The sequence below is a fragment of the Ambystoma mexicanum genome, chromosome 1p (genome assembly GCF_040938575.1).
Source record: "Ambystoma mexicanum isolate Mex_15411 chromosome 1p, UKY_AmexF1_1, whole genome shotgun sequence".
Taxonomy (NCBI): domain Eukaryota; kingdom Metazoa; phylum Chordata; class Amphibia; order Caudata; family Ambystomatidae; genus Ambystoma; species Ambystoma mexicanum.
The window spans coordinates 3163090-3186376 of NC_090921.1; the positions used below are offsets into that span (position 1 = coordinate 3163090).

Here is a 23287-nt window from a genome sequence, read left to right on the forward strand (position 1 = left end):
GGCCGGTTAGCTCAGTTGGTTAGAGCGTGGAGCTAATAACGCCAAGGTCGCGGGTTCGATCCCCGTACTGGCCACACCTTTTTAGGTTTCCTTTTAAAATTGGAGCGTCATGAATGAAGAACTCTCATTGGACGAATATGAAATCTGTAAAATAATAAGCCGATGTGGAATTCTGAGTAATAGCACAATATAAGCAAAGACGTCCTCTGGCTAATGCCAAAAACAGTTCTTTGGCTCCTGAAATGACTACATGTCCTAGTGCTGTAGCAAAAGGACTGCAAGAAGGCAGTCTATCCGTGGTCCTCCTCTTCTTAGCCGGCGGTGGCAGCACAGGTATTTCCCGCCAGTCCCAAATTGATAACATCACTCCAAGTTTGCAGTGTGCTGACATCTCAGGAGTCTTCTGGCTTCTGAATTGTGGGAGTCGGATCACCCTGCGGGGAGGAGATGGGCCCAACATCGCAGCACAGCACCCCTCTGGCCCGCCATGGGTAACTTAAACTTTGGACACCCCCTGAGAATCCCCCCTTTTTTGCAGGCCCCCCATCAATCAAATCGCTGTGTACCAATCTTTCCTCTTGGTATCCTCTACAAGGTCTCATTGTTTGGAATAGGTCGAGGACCTGCTGGGATATCCTATCAGCAGCATCCTTGCCCCACTTAGCCGTGCCCAGCTTCTGATCCTGGCAAATGCTATGGGACCTGGGCAGTCATTGCCAAAGAATGGCAACTGATTGATTACCTGTGCAAATGATAACCATGCCCGGCAAATGTGTGAGTGCAAAGGCAATTGATTAGAATTCCTGTAAATGGAGAAGGCATCTGGCAAATGATAACAGGGCTGTCACCCACTCCACTGAAAATGTTGCAGGCAGGAGGCATGACTGCGCAACGATGCTCAGTACGGCGGGGTAGAAGCGGCTTGGAATGGGGAGTAAGCAAGAGCACAACAAATCTCACAGCTTTGAGAGGAGAGAGTGTTTAAGCAATCATTAACAGGCAGCAACCCCAAAGGGACGTCATTTCAACAAAATGCCAGGGGTAGCGGAAGTGACATCACACGACCCTTGACCCCCTGATGACATCACAGGAAGTGATGTCATTTGACCCCACCCTGAAGTGATATCGCAGGAAGCGATGGAACACAACCTTTCACCCGTTGACGAAACACGAAGTGGCATCACATAGCATTGTACACCACGAAAAATATGGTTACAATATCACTATAGTGTGATGTACATAATGTGATGTACATTTCATACAAGAATGGATCGCCATATGTATTGTTAAGATCAGAGTGTATAGGCCCATATTCCCAAATTACTGTGAATGCAAGCAGAAGTCCATGACCAAATGATAATGATGTGTTATTATATAGCACTTACGCTTAAGCGCTTTATATTGTAAAAATATACACCCAATATCACCCAACATGTGTTGGTACTCATTTATCGACCTCAGAAAGATGAAAGGCTGAGTTGAGGCGTTTAAGAACAGACTAAATCAGTGACTCACCCCCTGAAGTGTGCCTGAAATAAACCTTTAATGAGTCTAGCAATTATTGTATAGCATTCCAGAAAGACACATTATTTGGTATTCCTATTCTTTGTTATTTAGGGTCAGTGCTGAAAGTGTGAGACTTTTGGCACTCCTGTTCTTATTGTTCTTATTTTTTTTAACGGCCCTGAACAAGAAAGCCAGCCACTCCAGAAGTAAAGAGCTACATGGTGCTGGCCACAGCCTAGGAGCTTGCATTACAAAACCCCCCCAAAAAAACAAAAAAAGAGAACTTTTTTCAAGAGGTTGCAAGGGAGAACACAGATGTCGCAAGGGAGACCTCAGAGGTCGCAGATGCGACCTCTAGCAACCCCCAACTGACGTCCCCGGGTACAGTGGCAGGAGACATCTCTGCCCATATCAACATACGCCCCAGGGTGAAGACAAAGACATAATGCTGGGCCAGATTTTACATGCCTCGCACCCCCAATGATTAATCTCTCTTTGTGAAACTAAATATCCTCAACATTGGGGTGGAAAATGGTTGCCATCGGCCAATGGAAGTAATACTAGATGAAGGAAGGGACATGCACCAACATTCAACCTGATGCCTCAGAGGAAGTCCAGTTTTTTGCAGCATGTGTTTGTGTGCATGTGTGTCTTGCAAGTCCCAGGTTTGACACCTGATAAGCTCGCCTAGTGGGTTAATGCACCTACCACAGCAATCTATATGTAACCTGCAGGCAACACATCCAGTTCCTGGTGAGATACACGGACAGAAGTGACTTCCCGGAAAAAAGACATTTCAAGGAGCATCATCAGTCTTTGATACTTAGAGGCAGAGCTTTAAGTGGGCTGGGGCTAGCATGGGCCGAGATCCGGCAGTCTCCAGAAAAGGCTCCTAAGCCGGGGCCCTGCCGGGGACTCACCCCCGACTAGACCCAGCCATGCTGACACCTGAGGCCGCCCGTGCAGCGGCTGCACGGTTACACAAGCTGCGTGCAGGTGTCAGCACTACGGATTAGAAAAAAAGTAATTGCCTTTTCTTTTTTTCTAAACCGAAGTGCTGTCACCTGCAAGCAGCAGGTGCAACCGTCCAGTGCGGGCTGCCTGGTGGCTCTGTACTCTGAAACAGGAGGAGGGCTGGACTGCCAGGCCTCCTTTTGTTTCTGAGTAAATAGCCATCACCCAGCATGAAGCCCCTGCGCTACTCACGCTGGCTGATGGCTATTTACTCAGAAACAAAAGGCAAGCTGGGCAGTTCAGACCTCCTCCTGTTTCAGAGTACAGAGCCATCAGCAGCAGGCATCACTTTCATTCAAGGAGCCTGTGGTAAAGCATTGCAGCATGTGGCTCCTTGAATGAAAAGGCTGCCTGCTGGGTGTGTGCTGTGGCATTCTGGGGTCACACCTTTGCTTCGCTTAGCCGCTTCTTTTGTTTAAAAGGAGGGGCTGTGCACATTAAAGGTAATAATGCCAGTGCATCCCAGCTCTGCTTCTTTTAGCAGCCCCCAACTCTTAGGTGAGGGGGGTTCTTGATGGGGGCGTGGACTAAGCACACCCATGCCTAGGCCACGCCCCCTAACGAGAGCCCCCCTCAATTTCTAATCCCACTTAAAGCACTGCTTAGAGTCACCTTGGAAGTGACTTTAGAATAGGTTGCCATAAGTAAGCCAAGTGGCAAATAACTTTGTGGTGCAAAATACCTAAATTGGACTAGTATTATATATGGAGCAACTCTATAGTCATTAGGCATTGAGGCTTGGCCAGGACAGCTGCCCCTCATAATGTAGCCTCGAGCGTGGAGTCTATAATGGCAGCAGTCCGTGGCAGCAGTAAGCCTTCCCAAAAGTGGTTGTAACTGGCCCAAAGACGACATCTTGTGCAAATGCTCTTATCCAGTGCATGCCAAAGAATGGTCTAGATGTCACCTGCTCCATCTTGTCAGGCGCGTCTCATGGGCTGCAAGTCGCCTTCCCATGTGCTGACCGCAGGCGCTAAGGGCTCAATGGGAATGTACTAAGAACATTGTTCTGCTGACAGCAGCTGCTAGTAGCTGTTGCTGTGCACGTGAGTATTAATGGCCGGTTAGCTCAGTTGGTTAGAGCGTGGTGCTAATAACGCCAAGGTCGCTACTGGCCACACCTTTTTAAGTTTCCTTTTAAAATTGGAGCTTCATGAATGAAGAACTCTCATTGGACGAATATGAAATCTGTAAAATAATAAGCCGATGTGGAATTCTGAGTAATAGCACAATATAAGCAAAGACTTCCTCTGGCTAATGCCAAAAACAGTTCTTTGGCTCCTGAAATGACTACATGTCCTAGTGCTGTAGCAAAGGGACTGCAAGAAGGCAGTCTATCCGTGGTCCTCCTCTTAGCCTGTGGTGGCAGCACAGGTATTTCCCTCCAGTCCCAAATTGATAACATCACTCCAACTTTGCAGTGTGCTGACATCTCAGGAGTCTTCTGGCTTCTGAATTGTGGGAGTCGGATCAACCTGCGGGCAGGAGATGGGCCCAACATCGCAGCACAGCACCCTTCTGGCCCGCCATGGGTAACTTAAACTTTGGACACCCCCTGGGCATCCCCCCTTTTTTGCAGGCCCCCCATCAATCAAATCGCTGTGTACCAATCTTTCCTCTTGGTTTCCTCTACAAGGTCTCATTGTTTGGAATAGGTCAAGGACCTGCTGGGATATCCTATCAGCAGCATCCCTGCCCCACTTAGCCGTGCCCAGCTTCTGATCCTGGCAAATGCTATGGGACCTGGGCAGTCATTGCCAAAGAATGGCAACTGATTGATTGCCTGTGCAAATGATAACCATGCCCGGCAAATGTGTGAGTGCAAAGGCAATTGATTAGAATTCCTGTAAATGGAGTAGGTATCTGGCAAATGATAACAGGGTTGTCACCCACTCAACTGAAAATGTTGCAGGCAGGAGGCATGACTGCGCAACGATGCTCAGTACGGCGGGGTAGAAGCGGCTTGGAATGGGGAGTAAGCAAGAGCACAACAAATCTCACAGCTTTGAGAGCAGAGAGTGAGTGTTTAAACAATCATTAACAGGCAGCAACCCCAAAGGGACGTCATTTCACCAAAATGCCAGGGGTAGCGGAAGTGACATCACACGACCCTTGACCCCCTGATGACATCACAGGAAGTGATGTCATTTGACCCCACCCTGAAGTGATATCGCAGGAAGCGATGGAACACAACCTTTCACCCGTTGACGAAACAGGCAGTGGCATCACATAGCACTGTACACCACGAAAAATATGGTTACAATATCACTATAGTGTGATGTACATAATGTGATGTACATTTCATACAAGAATGGATCGCCATATGTATTGTTAAGATCAGAGTGTATAGGCCCATATTCCCAAATTACTGTGAATGCAAGCAGAAGTCCATGACCAAATGATAATGATGTGTTATTATATAGCACTTACGCTTAAGCGCTTTATATTGTAAAAATATACACCCAATATCACCCAACATGTGTTGGTACTCATTTATCGACCTCAGAAAGATGAAAGGCTGAGTTGAGGCGTTTAAGAACAGACTAAATCAGTGACTCACCCCCTGAAGTGTGCCTGAAATAAACCTTTAATGAGTCTAGCAATTATTGTATAGCATTCCAGAAAGACACATTATTTGGTATTCCTATTCTTTCTTATTTAGGGTCAGTGCTGAAAGTGTTAGACTTTTGGCACTCCTGTTCTTATTGTTCTTATTTTTTTTAACGGCCCTGAACAAGAAAGCCAGCCACTCCAGAAGTAAAGAGCTACATGGTGCTGGCCACAGCCTAGGAGCTTGCATTACAAACCCCCCCCAAAAAAACAAAAAAAGAGAACTTTTTTCAAGAGGTTGCAAGGGAGAACACAGATGTCGCAAGGGAGACCTCAGAGGTCGCAGATGCGACCTCTAGCAACCCCCAACTGACGTCCCCGGGTACAGTGGCAGGAGACATCTCTGCCCATATCAACATACGCCCCAGGGTGAAGACAAAGACTTAATGCTGGGCCAGATTTTACATGCCTCGCACCCCCAATGATTAATCTCTCTTTGTGAAACTAAATATCCTCAACATTGGGGTGGAAAATGGTTGCCATCGGCCAATGGAAGTAATACTAGATGAAGGAAGGGACATGCACCAACATTCAACCTGATGCCTCAGAGGAAGTCCAGTTTTTTGCAGCATGTGTTTGTGTGCATGTGTGTCTTGCAAGTCCCAGGTTTGACACCTGATAAGCTCGCCTAGTGGGTTAATGCACCTACCACAGCAATCTATATGTAACCTGCAGGCAACACATCCAGTTCCTGGTGAGATACACGGACAGAAGTGACTTCCCGGAAAAAAGACATTTCAAGGAGCATCATCAGTCTTTGATACTTAGAGGCAGAGCTTTAAGTGGGCTGGGGCTAGCATGGGCCGAGATCCGGCAGTCTCCAGAAAAGGCTCCTAAGCCGGGGCCCTGCCGGGGACTCACCCCCGACTAGACCCAGCCATGCTGACACCTGAGGCCGCCCGTGCAGCGGCTGCACGGTTACACAAGCTGCGTGCAGGTGTCAGCACTACGGATTAGAAAAAAAGTAATTGCCTTTTCTTTTTTTCTAAACCGAAGTGCTGTCACCTGCAAGCAGCAGGTGCAACCGTCCAGTGCGGGCTGCCTGGTGGCTCTGTACTCTGAAACAGGAGGAGGGCTGGACTGCCAGGCCTCCTTTTGTTTCTGAGTAAATAGCCATCACCCAGCATGAAGCCCCTGCGCTACTCACGCTGGCTGATGGCTATTTACTCAGAAACAAAAGGCAAGCTGGGCAGTTCAGACCTCCTCCTGTTTCAGAGTACAGAGCCATCAGCAGCAGGCATCACTTTCATTCAAGGAGCCTGTGGTAAAGCATTGCAGCATGTGGCTCCTTGAATGAAAAGGCTGCCTGCTGGGTGTGTGCTGTGGCATTCTGGGGTCACACCTTTGCTCCGCTTAGCCGCTTCTTTTGTTTAAAAGGAGGGGCTGTGCGCATTAAAGGTAATAATGCCAGTGCATCCCAGCTCTGCTTCTTTTAGCAGCCCCCAACTCTTAGGTGAGGGGGGTTCTTGATGGGGGCGTGGACTAAGCACACCCATGCCTAGGCCACGCCCCCTAACGAGAGCCCCCCTCAATTTCTAATCCCACTTAAAGCACTGCTTAGAGTCACCTTGGAAGTGACTTTAGAATAGGTTGCCATAAGTAAGCCAAGTGGCAAATAACTTTGTGGTGCAAAATACCTAAATTGGACTAGTATTATATATGGAGCAACTCTATAGTCATTAGGCATTGAGGCTTGGCCAGGACAGCTGCCCCTCATAATGTAGCCTCGAGCGTGGAGTCTATAATGGCAGCAGTCCGTGGCAGCAGTAAACCTTCCCAAAACTGGTTGTAACTAGCCCAAAGACGACATCTTGTGCAAATGCTCTTATCCAGTGCATGCCAAAGAATGGCCTAGATGTCACCTGCTCCATCTTGTCAGGCGCGTCTCATGGGCAGCAAGTCGCCTTCCCATGTGCTGACCGCAGGCGCTAAGGGCTCAATGGGAATGTACTAAGAACATTGTTCTGCTGACAGCAGCTGCTAGTAGCTGTTGCTGTGCACGTGAGTATTATTGGCCGGTTAGCTCAGTTGGTTAGAGCGTGGTGCTAATAACGCCAAGGTCGCTACTGGCCACACCTTTTTAAGTTTCCTTTTAAAATTGGAGCTTCATGAATGAAGAACTCTCATTGGACGAATATGAAATCTGTAAAATAATAAGCTGATGTGGAATTCTGAGTAATAGCACAATATAAGCAAAGACTTCCTCTGGCTAATGCCAAAAACAGTTCTTTGGCTCCTGAAATGACTACATGTCCTAGTGCTGTAGCAAAGGGACTGCAAGAAGGCAGTCTATCCGTGGTCCTCCTCTTAGCCTGTGGTGGCAGCACAGGTATTTCCCTCCAGTCCCAAATTGATAACATCACTCCAACTTTGCAGTGTGCTGACATCTCAGGAGTCTTCTGGCTTCTGAATTGTGGGAGTCGGATCAACCTGCGGGCAGGAGATGGGCCCAACATCGCAGCACAGCACCCCTCTGGCCCGCCATGGGTAACTTAAACTTTGGACACCCCCTGGGCATCCCCCCTTTTTTGCAGGCCCCCCATCAATCAAATCGCTGTGTACCAATCTTTCCTCTTGGTTTCCTCTACAAGGTCTCATTGTTTGGAATAGGTCAAGGACCTGCTGGGATATCCTATCAGCAGCATCCCTGCCCCACTTAGCCGTGCCCAGCTTCTGATCCTGGCAAATGCTATGGGACCTGGGCAGTCATTGCCAAAGAATGGCAACTGATTGATTGCCTGTGCAAATGATAACCATGCCCGGCAAATGTGTGAGTGCAAAGGCAATTGATTAGAATTCCTGTAAATGGAGAAGGCATCTGGCAAATGATAACAGGGTTGTCACCCACTCAACTGAAAATGTTGCAGGCAGGAGGCATGACTGCGCAACGATGCTCAGTACGGCGGGGTAGAAGCGGCTTGGAATGGGGAGTAAGGAAGAGCACAACAAATCTCACAGCTTTGAGAGCAGAGAGTGAGTGTTTAAACAATCATTAACAGGCAGCAACCCCCAAGGGTGGACTGGTCTATAGGGAACTCTGGAGATTTCCCGGTGGGCCTCTGCACCCTGGGCCTCTTTTGTGTGGTATTTCCAAATTTTCTCATGGGAAAAGCATTGGGCTTGCTGAAAATGTGTCATATGGGGCCACTTTGAAAATGATTTCCAGGGCCTCTTTTGGTCCCCAGTAATTATTTCCAGGGCCTCTTTTAGTTCCCAGTCCACCCCTGGCAACCCCAAAGGGACGTCATTTCACCAAAATGCCAGGGGTAGCGGAAGTGACATCACACGACCCTTGACCCCCTGATGACATCACAGGAAGTGATGTCATTTGACCCCACCCTGAAGTGATATCGCAGGAAGCGATGGAACACAACCTTTCACCCGTTGACGAAACAGGCAGTGGCATCACATAGCCCTGTACACCACGAAAAATATGGTTACAATATCACTATAGTGTGATGTACATAATGTGATATACATTTCATACAAGAATGGATCGCCATATGTATTGTTAAGATCAGAGTGTATAGGCCCATATTCCCAAATTACTGTGAATGCAAGCAGAAGTCCATGACCAAATGATAATGATGTGTTATTATATAGCACTTACGCTTAAGCGATTTATATAGTAAAAATATACACCCAATATCACCCAACATGTGTTGGTACTCATTTATCGACCTGAGAAAGATGAAAGGCTGAGTTGAGGTGTTTAAGAACAGACTAAATCAGTGACTCACCCCCTGAAGTGTGCCTGAAATAAACCTTTAATGAGTCTAGCAATTATTGTATAGCATTCCAGAAAGACACATTATTTGGTATTCCTATTCTTTCTTATTTAGGGTCAGTGCTGAAAGTGTTAGACTTTTGGCACTCCTGTTCTTATTTTTCTTATTTTTTTTAACGGCCCTGAACAAGAAAGCCAGCCACTCCAGAAGTAAAGAGCTACATGGTGCTGGCCACAGCCTAGGAGCTTGCATTACAAAACCCCCCCAAAAAAACAAAAAAAGAGAACTTTTTTTCAAGAGGTTGCAAGGGAGAACAGAGATGTCGCAAGGGAGACCTCAGGGGTTGCGACCCCCAATTGACGTCCCCGGGTAAAGTGGCAGGAGACATCTCTGCCCATATCAATATACGCCCCAGGGTGAAGACAAAGACTTAATGCTGGGCCAGATTTTACATGCCTCGCACCCCCAATGATTATTCTCTCTTTGTGAAACTAAATATCCTCAACATTGGGGTGGAAAATGGTTGCCATTGGCCAATGGAAGTAATACTAGATGAAGGAAGGGACATGCACCAACATTCAACCTGATGCCTCAGAGGAAGTCCCGTTTTTTGTAGCATGTGTTTGTGCGCATGTGTGTCTTGCAAGTCCCAGGTTTGAAACCTGATAAGCTCGCCTAGTGGGTTAATGCACCTACCACAGCAATCTATATGTAACTTGCAGGCAACACATCCAGTTCCTGGTGAGATACAAGGACAGAAGTGACTTCCCGGAAAAAAGACATTTCAAGGAGCATCATCAGTCTTTGATACTTAGAGTCAGAGCTTTAAGTGGGCTGGGGCTAGCATGGGCCGAGCCCCGGCAGTCTCCAGAAAAAGCTCCTAAGCCGGGGCCCTGCCGGGGACTCACCCCCGACTAGCCCCAGCCATGCTGACACCTGAGGCTGCCCGTGCAGCGGCTGCACGGTTACACAAGCTGCCTGCAGGTGTCAGCACTACGGTTCAGAAAAAAAGTAATTGCCTTTTCTTTTTTTCTAAACCGAAGTGCTGTCACCTGCAAGCAGCAGGTGCAACCGTCCAGTGCAGGCTGCCTGGTGGCTCTGTACTCTGAAACAGGAGGAGGGCTGGACTGCCAGGCCTCCTTTTGTTTCTGAGTAAATAGCCATCACCCAGCATGAAGCCCCTGCGCTACTCACGCTGGCTGATGGCTATTTACTCAGAAACAAAAGGCGAGCTGGGCAGTTCAGACCTCCTCCTGTTTCAGAGTACAGAGCCATCAGCAGCAGGCATCACTTTCATTCAAGGAGCCTGTGGTAAAGCATTGCAGCATGTGGCTCCTTGAATGAAAAGGCTGCCTGCTGGGTGTGAGCTGTGGCATACTGGTGTCACACCTTTGCTCCGCTTAGCCGCTTCTTTTGTTTAAAAGGAGGGGCTGGGCGCATTAAAGGTAATAATGCCAGTGCACCCCAGCTCTGCTTCTTTTAGCAACCCTCACCTCTTAGGCGAGGGGGGCTCTTGATGGGGGCGTGGACTAAGCACACCCATGCCTAGGCCACACCCCCTAACGAGAGCCCCCCTCAATTTCTAATCCCACTTAAAGCACTGCTTAGAGTCACCTTGGAAGTGACTTTAGAATAGGTTGCCATAAGTAAGCCAAGTGGCAAATAACTTTGTGGTGCAAAATACCTAAATTGCTCTAGTATTATATATGGAGCAACTCTATAGTCATTAGGCATTGAGGCTTGGCCAGGACAGCTGCCCCTCATAATGTACCCTCGAGCGTGGAGTCTATAATGGCAGCAGTCCGTGGCAGCAGTAAACCTTCCCAAAACTGGTTGTAACTAGCGCAAAGACGACATCTTGTGCAAATGCTCTTATCCAGTGCATGCCAAAGAATGGCCTAGATGTCACCTGCTCCATCTTGTCAGGCGCGTCTCATGGGCTGCAAGTCGCCTTCCCATGTGCTGACTGCAGGCGCTAAGGGCTCAATGGGAATGTACTAAGAACATTGTTCTGCTGACAGCAGCTGCTAGTAGCTGTTGCTGTGCACGTGAGTATTAATGGCCGGTTAGCTCAGTTGGTTAGAGCGTGGTGCTAATAACGCCAAGGTCGCGGGTTCGATCCCCGTACTGGCCACACCTTTTTAAGTTTCCTTTTAAAATTGGAGCTTCATGAATGAAGAACTCTCATTGGACGAATATGAAATATGTAAAATAATAAGCCGATGTGGAATTCTGAGTAATAGCACAATATAAGCAAAGACTTCCTCTGGCTAATGCCAAAAACAGTTCTTTGGCTCCTGAAATGACTACATGTCCTAGTGCTGTAGCAAAAGGACTGCAAGAAGGCAGTCTATCCGTGGTCCTCCTCTTCTTAGCCTGTGGTGGCAGCACAGGTATTTCCCTCCAGTCCCAAATTGATAACATCACTCCAACTTTGCAGTGTGCTGACATCTCAGGAGTCTTCTGGCTTCTGAATTGTGGGAGTCGGATCGACCTGCGGGCAGGAGATGGGCCCAACATCGCAGCACAGCACCCCTCTGGCCCGCCATGGGTAACTTAAACTTTCGACACCCCCTGGGCATCCCCCCTTTTTTGCAGGCCCCCCATCAATCAAATCGCCGTGTACCAATCTTTCCTCGTGGTTTCCTCTACAAGGTCTCATTGTTTGGAATAGGTCAAGGACCTGCTGGGATATCCTATCAGCAGCATCCCTGCCCCACTTAGTCGTGCCCAGCTTCTGATCCTGGCAAATGCTATGGGACCTGGGCAGTCATTGCCAAAGAATGGCAACTGATTGATTGCCTGTGCAAATGATAACCATGCCCGGCAAATGTGTGAGTGCAAAGGCAATTGATTAGAATTCCTGTAAATGGAGTAGGTATCTGGCAAATGATAACAGGGTTGTCACCCACTCAACTGAAAATGTTGCAGGCAGGAGGCATGACTGCGCAACGATGCTCAGTACGGCGGGGTAGAAGCGGCTTGGAATGGGGAGTAAGCAAGAGCACAACAAATCTCACAGCTTTGAGAGCAGAGAGTGAGTGTTTAAACAATCATTAACAGGCAGCAACCCCAAAGGGACGTCATTTCACCAAAATGCCAGGGGTAGCGGAAGTGACATCACACGACCCTTGACCCCCTGATGACATCACAGGAAGTGATGTCATTTGACCCCACCCTGAAGTGATATCGCAGGAAGCGATGGAACACAACCTTTCACCCGTTGACGAAACAGGCAGTGGCATCACATAGCACTGTACACCACGAAAAATATGGTTACAATATCACTATAGTGTGATGTACATAATGTGATGTACATTTCATACAAGAATGGATCGCCATATGTATTGTTAAGATCAGAGTGTATAGGCCCATATTCCCAAATTACTGTGAATGTAAGCAGAAGTCCATGACCAAATGATAATGATGTGTTATTATATAGCACTTATGCTTAAGCGCTTTATATAGTAAAAATATACACCCAATATCACCCAACATGTGTTGGTACTCATTTATCGACCTCAGAAAGATGAAAGGCTGAGTTGAGGCGTTTAAGAACAGACTAAATCAGTGACTCACCCCCTGAAGTGTGCCTGAAATAAACCTTTAATGAGTCTAGCAATGATTGTATAGCATTCCAGAAAGACACATTATTTGGTATTCCTATTCTTTCTAATTTAGGGTCAGTGCTGAAAGTGTTAGACTTTTGGCACTCCTGTTCTTATTTTTCTTATTTTTTTTAACGGCCCTGAACAAGAAAGCCAGCCACTCCAGAAGTAAAGAGCTACATGGTGCTGGCCACAGCCTAGGAGCTTGCATTACAAAACCCCCCCAAAAAAACAAAAAAAGAGAACTTTTTTCAAGAGGTTGCAAGGGAGAACACAGATGTCGCAAGGGAGACCTCAAAGGTCGCAGATGCGACCTCTGGTGACCCCCAACTGACGTCCCCGGGTACAGTGGCAGGAGACATCTCTGCCCATATCAATATATGCCCAGGGTGAAGACAAAGACTTAACGCTGGGCCAGATTTTACATGCCTCGCACCTCCAATGATTATTCTCTCTTTGTGAAACTAAATATCCTCAATATTGGGGTGGAAAATGGTTGCCATTGGCCAATGGAAGTAATACTAGATGAAGGAAGGGACATGCACCAACATTCAACCTGATGCCTCAGAGGAAGTCCCGTTTTTTGCAGCATGTGTTTGTGCGCATGTGTGTCTTGCAAGTCCCAGGTTTGAAACCTGATAAGCTCGCCTAGTGGGTTAATGCACCTACCACAGCAATCTATATGTAACCTGCAGGCAACACATCCAGTTCCTGGTGAGATACAAGGACAGAAGTGACTTCCCGGAAAAAGACATTTCAAGGAGCATCATCAGTCTTTGATACTTAGAGTCAGAGCTTTAAGTGGGCTGGGGCTAGCATGGGCCGAGCCCCGGCAGTCTCCAGAAAAAGCTCCTAAGCCGGGGCCCTGCCGGGGACTCACCCCCGACTAGCCCCAGCCATGCTGACACCTGAGGCTGCCCGTGCAGCGGCTGCACGGTTACACAAGCTGCCTGCAGGTGTCAGCACTACGGTTTAGAAAAAAAGTAATTGCCTTTTCTTTTTTTCTAAACCGAAGTGCTGTCACCTGCAAGCAGCAGGTGCAACCGTCCAGTGCAGGCTGCCTGGTGGCTCTGTACTCTGAAACAGGAGGAGGGCTGGACTCCCAGGCCTCCTTTTGTTTCTGAGTAAATAGCCATCACCCAGCATGAAGCCCCTGCGCTACTCACGCTGGCTGATGGCTATTTACTCAGAAACAAAAGGCGAGCTGGGCAGTTCAGACCTCCTCCTGTTTCAGAGTACAGAGCCATCAGCAGCAGGCATCACTTTCATTCAAGGAGCCTGTGGTAAAGCATTGCAGCATGTGGCTCCTTGAATGAAAAGGCTGCCTGCTGGGTGTGTGCTGTGGCATTCTGGGGTCACACCTTTGCTCCGCTTAGCCGCTTCTTTTGTTTAAAAGGAGGGGATGTGCGCATTAAAGGTAATAATGCCAGTGCATCCCAGCTCTGCTTCTTTTAGCAGCCCCCAACTCTTAGGTGAGGGGGGTTCTTGATGGGGGCGTGGACTAAGCACACCCATGCCTAGGCCACGCCCCCTAACGAGAGCCCCCCTCAATTTCTAATCCCACTTAAAGCACTGCTTAGAGTCACCTTGGAAGTGACTTTAGAATAGGTTGCCATAAGTAAGCCAAGTGGCAAATAACTTTGTGGTGCAAAATACCTAAATTGGACTAGTATTATATATGGAGCAACTCTATAGTCATTAGGCATTGAGGCTTGGACAGGACAGCTGCCCCTCATAATGTAGCCTCGAGCGTGGAGTCTATAATGGCAGCAGTCCGTGGCAGCAGTAAGCCTTCCCAAAAGTGGTTGTAACTGGCCCAAAGACGACATCTTGTGCAAATGCTCTTATCCAGTGCATGCCAAAGAATGGCCTAGATGTCACCTGCTCCATCTTGTCAGGCGCGTCTCATGGGCTGCAAGTCGCCTTCCCATGTGCTGACCGCAGGCGCTAAGGGCTCAATGGGAATGTACTAAGAACATTGTTCTGCTGACAGCAGCTGCTAGTAGCTGTTGCTGTGTACGTGAGTATTAATGGCCGGTTAGCTCAGTTGGTTAGAGCGTGGTGCTAATAACGCCAAGGTCGCGGGTTCGATCCCCGTACTGGCCACACCTTTTTGAGTTTCCTTTTAAAATTGGAGCTTCATGAATGAAGAACTCTCATTGGACGAATATGAAATCTGTAAAATAATAAGCCGATGTGGAATTCTGAGTAATAGCACAATATAAGCAAAGACTTCCTCTGGCTAATGCCAAAAACAGTTCTTTGGCTCCTGAAATGACTACATGTCCTAGTGCTGTAGCAAAAGGACTGCAAGAAGGCAGTCTATCCGTGGTCCTCCTCTTCTTAGCCTGTGGTGGCAGCACAGGTATTTCCCTCCAGTCCCAAATTGATAACATCACTCCAACTTTGCAGTGTGCTGACATCTCAGGAGTCTTCTGGCTTCTGAATTGTGGGAGTCGGATCGACCTGCGGGCAGGAGATGGGCCCAACATCGCAGCATAGCACCCCTCTGGCCCGCCATGGGTAACTTAAACTTTGGACACCCCCTGGGCATCCCCCCTTTTTTGCAGGCCCCCCATCAATCAAATCGCCGTGTACCAATCTTTCCTCTTGGTTTCCTCTACAAGGTCTCATTGTTTGGAATAGGTCAAGGACCTGCTGGGATATCCTATCAGCAGCATCCCTGCCCCACTTAGCCGTGCCCAGCTTCTGATCCTGGCAAATGCTATGGGACCTGGGCAGTCATTGCCAAAGAATGGCAACTGATTGATTGCCTGTGCAAATGATAACCATGCCCGGCAAATGTGTGAGTGCAAAGGCAATTGATTAGAATTCCTGTAAATGGAGTAGGTATCTGGCAAATGATAACAGGGTTGTCACCCACTCAACTGAAAATGTTGCAGGCAGGAGGCATGACTGCGCAACGATGCTCAGTACGGCGGGGTAGAAGCGGCTTGGAATGGGAGTAAGCAAGAGCACAACAAATCTCACAGCTTTGAGAGCAGAGAGTGAGTGTTTAAACAATCATTAACAGGCAGCAACCCCAAAGGGACGTCATTTCACCAAAATGCCAGGGGTAGCGGAAGTGACATCACACGACCCTTGACCCCCTGATGACATCACAGGAAGTGATGTCATTTGACCCCATCCTGAAGTGATATCGCAGGAAGCGATGGAACACAACCTTTCACCCGTTGACGAAACAGGCAGTGGCATCACATAGCACTGTACACCACGAAAAATATGGTTACAATATCACTATAGTGTGATGTACATAATGTGATGTACATTTCATACAAGAATGGATCGCCATATGTATTGTTAAGATCAGAGTGTATAGGCCCATATTCCCAAATTACTGTGAATGTAAGCAGAAGTCCATGACCAAATGATAATGATGTGTTATTATATAGCACTTATGCTTAAGCGCTTTATATAGTAAAAATATACACCCAATATCACCCAACATGTGTTGGTACTCATTTATCGACCTCAGAAAGATGAAAGGCTGAGTTGAGGCGTTTAAGAACAGACTAAATCAGTGACTCACCCCCTGAAGTGTGCCTGAAATAAACCTTTAATGAGTCTAGCAATGATTGTATAGCATTCCAGAAAGACACATTATTTGGTATTCCTATTCTTTCTAATTTAGGGTCAGTGCTGAAAGTGTTAGACTTTTGGCACTCCTGTTCTTATTTTTCTTATTTTTTTTAACGGCCCTGAACAAGAAAGCCAGCCACTCCAGAAGTAAAGAGCTACATGGTGCTGGCCACAGCCTAGGAGCTTGCATTACAAAACCCCCCCAAAAAAACAAAAAAAGAGAACTTTTTTCAAGAGGTTGCAAGGGAGAACACAGATGTCGCAAGGGAGACCTCAAAGGTCGCAGATGCGACCTCTGGTGACCCCCAACTGACGTCCCCGGGTACAGTGGCAGGAGACATCTCTGCCCATATCAATATACGCCCCAGGGTGAAGACAAAGACTTAATGCTGGGCCAGATTTTACATGCCTCGCACCTCCAATGATTATTCTCTCTTTGTGAAACTAAATATCCTCAATATTGGGGTGGAAAATGGTTGCCATTGGCCAATGGAAGTAATACTAGATGAAGGAAGGGACATGCACCAACATTCAACCTGATGCCTCAGAGGAAGTCCCGTTTTTTGCAGCATGTGTTTGTGCGCATGTGTGTCTTGCAAGTCCCAGGTTTGAAACCTGATAAGCTCGCCTAGTGGGTTAATGCACCTACCACAGCAATCTATATGTAACCTGCAGGCAACACATCCAGTTCCTGGTGAGATACAAGGACAGAAGTGACTTCCCGGAAAAAGACATTTCAAGGAGCATCATCAGTCTTTGATACTTAGAGTCAGAACTTTAAGTGGGCTGGGGCTAGCATGGGCCGAGCCCCGGCAGTCTCCAGAAAAAGCTCCTAAGCCGGGGCCCTGCCGGGGACTCACCCCCGACTAGCCCCAGCCATGCTGACACCTGAGGCTGCCCGTGCAGCGGCTGCACGGTTACACAAGCTGCCTGCAGGTGTCAGCACTACGGTTCAGAAAAAAAGTAATTGCCTTTTCTTTTTTTCTAAACCGAAGTGCTGTCACCTGCAAGCAGCAGGTGCAACCGTCCAGTGCAGGCTGCCTGGTGGCTCTGTACTCTGAAACAGGAGGAGGGCTGGACTGCCAGGCCTCCTTTTGTTTCTGAGTAAATAGCCATCACCCAGCATGAAGCCCCTGCGCTACTCACGCTGGCTGATGGCTATTTACTCAGAAACAAAAGGCGAGCTGGGCAGTTCAGACCTCCTCCTGTTTCAGAGTACAGAGCCATCAGCAGCAGGCATCACTTTCATTCAAGGAGCCTGTGGTAAAGCATTGCAGCATGTGGCTCCTTGAATGAAAAGGCTGCCTGCTGGGTGTGAGCTGTGGCATACTGGTGTCACACCTTTGCTCCGCTTAGCCGCTTCTTTTGTTTAAAAGGAGGGGCTGGGCGCATTAAAGGTAATAATGCCAGTGCACCCCAGCTCTGCTTCTTTTAGCAACCCTCACCTCTTAGGCGAGGGGGGCTCTTGATGGGGGCGTGGACTAAGCACACCCATGCCTAGGCCACACCCCCTAACGAGAGCCCCCCTCAATTTCTAATCCCACTTAAAGCACTGCTTAGAGTCACCTTGGAAGTGACTTTAGAATAGGTTGCCATAAGTAAGCCAAGTGGCAAATAACTTTGTGGTGCAAAATACCTAAATTGCTCTAGTATTATATATGGAGCAACTCTATAGTCATTAGGCATTGAGGCTTGGCCAGGACAGCTGCCCCTCATAATGTACCCTCGAGCGTGGAGTCTATAATGGCAGCAGTCCGTGGCAGCAGTAAACCTTCCCAAAACTGGTTGTAACTAGCGCAAAGACGACATCTTGTGCAAATGCTCTTATCCAGTGCATGCCAAAGAATGGCCTAGATGTCACCTGCTCCATCTTGTCAGGCGCGTCTCATGGGCTGCAAGTCGCCTTCCCATGTGCTGACTGCAGGCGCTAAGGGCTCAATGGGAATGTACTAAGAACATTGTTCTGCTGACAGCAGCTGCTAGTAGCTGTTGCTGTGCACGTGAGTATTAATGGCCGGTTAGCTCAGTTGGTTAGAGCGTGGTGCTAATAACGCCAAGGTCGCGGGTTCGATCCCCGTACTGGCCACACCTTTTTAAGTTTCCTTTTAAAATTGGAGCTTCATGAATGAAGAACTCTCATTGGACGAATATGAAATATGTAAAATAATAAGCCGATGTGGAATTCTGAGTAATAGCACAATATAAGCAAAGACTTCCTCTGGCTAATGCCAAAAACAGTTCTTTGGCTCCTGAAATGACTACATGTCCTAGTGCTGTAGCAAAAGGACTGCAAGAAGGCAGTCTATCCGTGGTCCTCCTCTTCTTAGCCTGTGGTGGCAGCACAGGTATTTCCCTCCAGTCCCAAATTGATAACATCACTCCAACTTTGCAGTGTGCTGACATCTCAGGAGTCTTCTGGCTTCTGAATTGTGGGAGTCGGATCGACCTGCGGGCAGGAGATGGGCCCAACATCGCAGCACAGCACCCCTCTGGCCCGCCATGGGTAACTTAAACTTTCGACACCCCCTGGGCATCCCCCCTTTTTTGCAGGCCCCCCATCAATCAAATCGCCGTGTACCAATCTTTCCTCGTGGTTTCATCTACAAGGTCTCATTGTTTGGAATAGGTCAAGGACCTGCTGGGATATCCTATCAGCAGCATCCCTGCCCCACTTAGTCGTGCCCAGCTTCTGATCCTGGCAAATGCTATGGGACCTGGGCAGTCATTGCCAAAGAATGGCAACTGATTGATTGCCTGTGCAAATGATAACCATGCCCGGCAAATGTGTGAGTGCAAAGGCAATTGATTAGAATTCCTGTAAATGGAGTAGGTATCTGGCAAATGATAACAGGGTTGTCACCCACTCAACTGAAAATGTTGCAGGCAGGAGGCATGACTGCGCAACGATGCTCAGTACGGCGGGGTAGAAGCGGCTTGGAATGGGGAGTAAGCAAGAGCACAACAAATCTCACAGCTTTGAGAGCAGAGAGTGAGTGTTTAAGCAATCATTAACAGGCAGCAACCCCAAAGGGACGTCATTTCACCAAAATGCCAGGGGTAGCGGAAGTGACATCACACGACCCTTGACCCCCTGATGACATCACAGGAAGTGATGTCATTTGACCCCACCCTGAAGTGATATCGCAGGAAGCGATGGAACACAACCTTTCACCCGTTGACGAAACAGGCAGTGGCATCACATAGCACTGTACACCACGAAAAATATGGTTACAATATCACTATAGTGTGATGTACATAATGTGATGTACATTTCATACAAGAATGGATCGCCATATGTATTGTTAAGATCAGAGTGTATAGGCCCATATTCCCAAATTACTGTGAATGCAAGCAGAAGTCCATGACCAAATGATAATGATGTGTTATTATATAGCACTTATGCTTAAGCGCTTTATATAGTAAAAATATACACCCAATATCACCCAACATGTGTTGGTACTCATTTATCGACCTCAGAAAGATGAAAGGCTGAGTTGAGGCGTTTAAGAACAGACTAAATCAGTGACTCACCCCCTGAAGTGTGCCTGAAATAAACCTTTAATGAGTCTAGCAATGATTGTATAGCATTCCAGAAAGACACATTATTTGGTATTCCTATTCTTTCTAATTTAGGGTCAGTGCTGAAAGTGTTAGACTTTTGGCACTCCTGTTCTTATTTTTCTTATTTTTTTTAACGGCCCTGAACAAGAAAGCCAGCCACTCCAGAAGTAAAGAGCTACATGGTGCTGGCCACAGCCTAGGAGCTTGCATTACAAAACCCCCCCAAAAAAACAAAAAAAGAGAACTTTTTTCAAGAGGTTGCAAGGGAGAACACAGATGTCGCAAGGGAGACCTCAAAGGTCGCAGATGCGACCTCTGGTGACCCCCAACTGACGTCCCCGGGTACAGTGGCAGGAGACATCTCTGCCCATATCAATATACGCCACAGGGTGAAGACAAAGACTTAATGCTGGGCCAGATTTTACATGCCTCGCACCTCCAATGATTATTCTCTCTTTGTGAAACTAAATATCCTCAATATTGGGGTGGAAAATGGTTGCCATTGGCCAATGGAAGTAATACTAGATGAAGGAAGGGACATGCACCAACATTCAACCTGATGCCTCAGAGGAAGTCCCGTTTTTTGCAGCATGTGTTTGTGCGCATGTGTGTCTTGCAAGTCCCAGGTTTGAAACCTGATAAGCTCGCCTAGTGGGTTAATGCACCTACCACAGCAATCTATATGTAACCTGCAGGCAACACATCCAGTTCCTGGTGAGATACAAGGACAGAAGTGACTTCCCGGAAAAAGACATTTCAAGGAGCATCATCAGTCTTTGATACTTAGAGTCAGAGCTTTAAGTGGGCTGGGGCTAGCATGGGCCGAGCCCCGGCAGTCTCCAGAAAAAGCTCCTAAGCCGGGGCCCTGCCGGGGACTCACCCCCGACTAGCCCCAGCCATGCTGACACCTGAGGCTGCCCGTGCAGCGGCTGCACGGTTACACAAGCTGCCTGCAGGTGTCAGCACTACGGTTTAGAAAAAAAGTAATTGCCTTTTCTTTTTTTCTAAACCGAAGTGCTGTCACCTGCAAGCAGCAGGTGCAACCGTCCAGTGCAGGCTGCCTGGTGGCTCTGTACTCTGAAACAGGAGGAGGGCTGGACTGCCAGGCCTCCTTTTGTTTCTGAGTAAATAGCCATCACCCAGCATGAAGCCCCTGCGCTACTCACGCTGGCTGATGGCTATTTACTCAGAAACAAAAGGCGAGCTGGGCAGTTCAGACCTCCTCCTGTTTCAGAGTACAGAGCCATCAGCAGCAGGCATCACTTTCATTCAAGGAGCCTGTGGTAAAGCATTGCAGCATGTGGCTCCTTGAATGAAAAGGCTGCCTGCTGGGTCTGAGCTGTGGCATACTGGTGTCACACCTTTGCTCCGCTTAGCCGCTTCTTTTGTTTAAAAGGAGGGGCTGGGCGCATTAAAGGTAATAATGCCAGTGCACCCCAGCTCTGCTTCTTTTAGCAACCCTCACCTCTTAGGCGAGGGGGGCTCTTGATGGGGGCGTGGACTAAGCACACCCATGCCTAGGCCACACCCCTAACGAGAGCCCCCCTCAATTTCTAATCCCACTTAAAGCACTGCTTAGAGTCACCTTGGAAGTGACTTTAGAATAGGTTGCCATAAGTAAGCCAAGTGGCAAATAACTTTGTGGTGCAAAATACCTAAATTGCACTAGTATTATATATGGAGCAACTCTATAGTCATTAGGTATTGAGGCTTGGCCAGGACAGCTGCCCCTCATAATGTAGCCTCGAGCGTGGAGTCTATAATGGCAGCAGTCCGTGGCAGCAGTAAACCTTCCCAAAACTGGTTGTAACTAGCCCAAAGACGACATCTTGTGCAAATGCTCTTATCCAGTGCATGCCAAAGAATGGCCTAGATGTCACCTGCTCCATCTTGTCAGGCGCGTCTCATGGGCTGCAAGTCGCCTTCCCATGTGCTGACCGCAGGCGCTAAGGGCTCAATAGGAATGTACTAAGAACATTGTTCTGCTGACAGCAGCTGCTAGTAGCTGTTGCTGTGCACGTGAGTATTGATGGCAGGTTAGCTCAGTTGGTTAGAGCGTGGTGCTAATAACGCCAAGGTCGCGGGTTCTATCCCCGTACTGGCCACACCTTTTTAAGTTTCCTTTTAAAATTGGAGCGTCATGAATGAAGAACTCTCATTCGACGAATATGAAATCTGTAAAATAATAAGCCGATGTGGAATTCTGAGTAATAGCACAATATAAGCAAAGACGTCCTCTGGCTAATGCCAAAAACAGTTCTTTGGCTCCTGAAATGACTACATGCCCTAGTGCTGTAGCAAAAGGACTGCAAGAAGGCAGTCTATCCGTGGTCCTCCTCTTCTTAGCCGACGATGGCAGCACAGGTATTTCCCGCCAGTCCCAAATTGATAACATCACTCCAAGTTTGCAGTGTGCTGACATCTCAGGAGTCTTCTGGCTTCTGAATTGTGGGAGTCGGATCACCCTGCGGGGAGGAGATGGGCCCAACATCGCAGCACAGCACCCCTCTGGCCCGCCATGGGTAACTTAAACTTTGGACACCCCCTGGGAATCCCCCCTTTTTTGCAGGTCCCCCATCAATCAAATCGCTGTGTACCAATCTTTCCTCTTGGTTTCCTCTACAAGGTCTCATTGTTTGGAATAGGTCAAGGACCTGCTGGGATATCCTATCAGCAGCATCCCTGCCCCACTTAGCCGTGCCCAGCTTCTGATCCTGGCAAATGCTTTGGGACTTGGGCAGTCATTGCCAAAGAATGGCAACTGATTGATTACCTGTGCAAATGATACCCATGCCCGGCAAATGTGTGAGTGCAAAGGCAACTGATTACAATTCCTGTAAATGGAGAAGGCATCTGGCAAATGATAACAGGGCTGTCACCCACTCAACTGAAAATGTTGCAGGCAGGAGGCATGACTGCGCAACGATGCTCAGTACGGCGGGGTAGAAGCGGCTTGGAATGGGGAGTAAGCAAGAGCACAACAAATCTCACAGCTTTGAGAGCAGAGAGTGAGTGTTTAAACAATCATTAACAGGCAGCAACCCCAAAGGGACGTCATTTCACCAAAATGCCAGGGGTAGCGGAAGTGACATCACACGACCCTTGACCCCCTGATGACATCACAGGAAGTGATGTCATTTGACCCCACCCTGAAGTGATATCGCAGGAAGCGATGGAACACAACCTTTCACCCGTTGACGAAACAGGAAGTGGCATCACATAGCATTGTACACCACGAAAAATATGGTTACAATATCACTATAGTGTGATGTACATAATGTGATGTACATTTCATACAAGAATGGATCGCCATATGTATTGTTAAGATCAGAGTGTATAGGCCCATATTCCCAAATTACTGTGAATGCAAGCAGAAGTCCATGACCAAATGATAATGATGTGTTATTATATAGCACTTACGCTTAAGCGCTTTATATTGTAAAAATATACACCCAATATCACCCAACATGTGTTGGTACTCATTTATCGACCTCAGAAAGATGAAAGGCTGAGTTGAGGCGTTTAAGAACAGACTAAATCAGTGACTCACCCCCTGAAGTGTGCCTGAAATAAACCTTTAATGAGTCTAGCAATTATTGTATAGCATTCCAGAAAGACACATTATTTGGTATTCCTATTCTTTCTTATTTAGGGTCAGTG

General features: G+C 47.8%; 4 non-coding genes across 4 annotated transcripts; all 4 read left to right on the forward strand.

Moving 5' to 3' along the window:
• TRNAI-AAU (transfer RNA isoleucine (anticodon AAU)) lies at nt 1–74 on the forward strand. Its single transcript has one exon. It is a non-coding gene; the product is annotated as a tRNA-Ile (tRNA).
• A 10844-nt stretch (nt 75–10918) lies between these two features.
• Nucleotides 10919–10992, forward strand: TRNAI-AAU (transfer RNA isoleucine (anticodon AAU)). Its single transcript has one exon. It is a non-coding gene; the product is annotated as a tRNA-Ile (tRNA).
• A 3506-nt stretch (nt 10993–14498) lies between these two features.
• Nucleotides 14499–14572, forward strand: TRNAI-AAU (transfer RNA isoleucine (anticodon AAU)). Its single transcript has one exon. It is a non-coding gene; the product is annotated as a tRNA-Ile (tRNA).
• A 3506-nt stretch (nt 14573–18078) lies between these two features.
• TRNAI-AAU (transfer RNA isoleucine (anticodon AAU)) lies at nt 18079–18152 on the forward strand. Its single transcript has one exon. It is a non-coding gene; the product is annotated as a tRNA-Ile (tRNA).
• Nucleotides 18153–23287: the final 5135 nt, after the last annotated feature.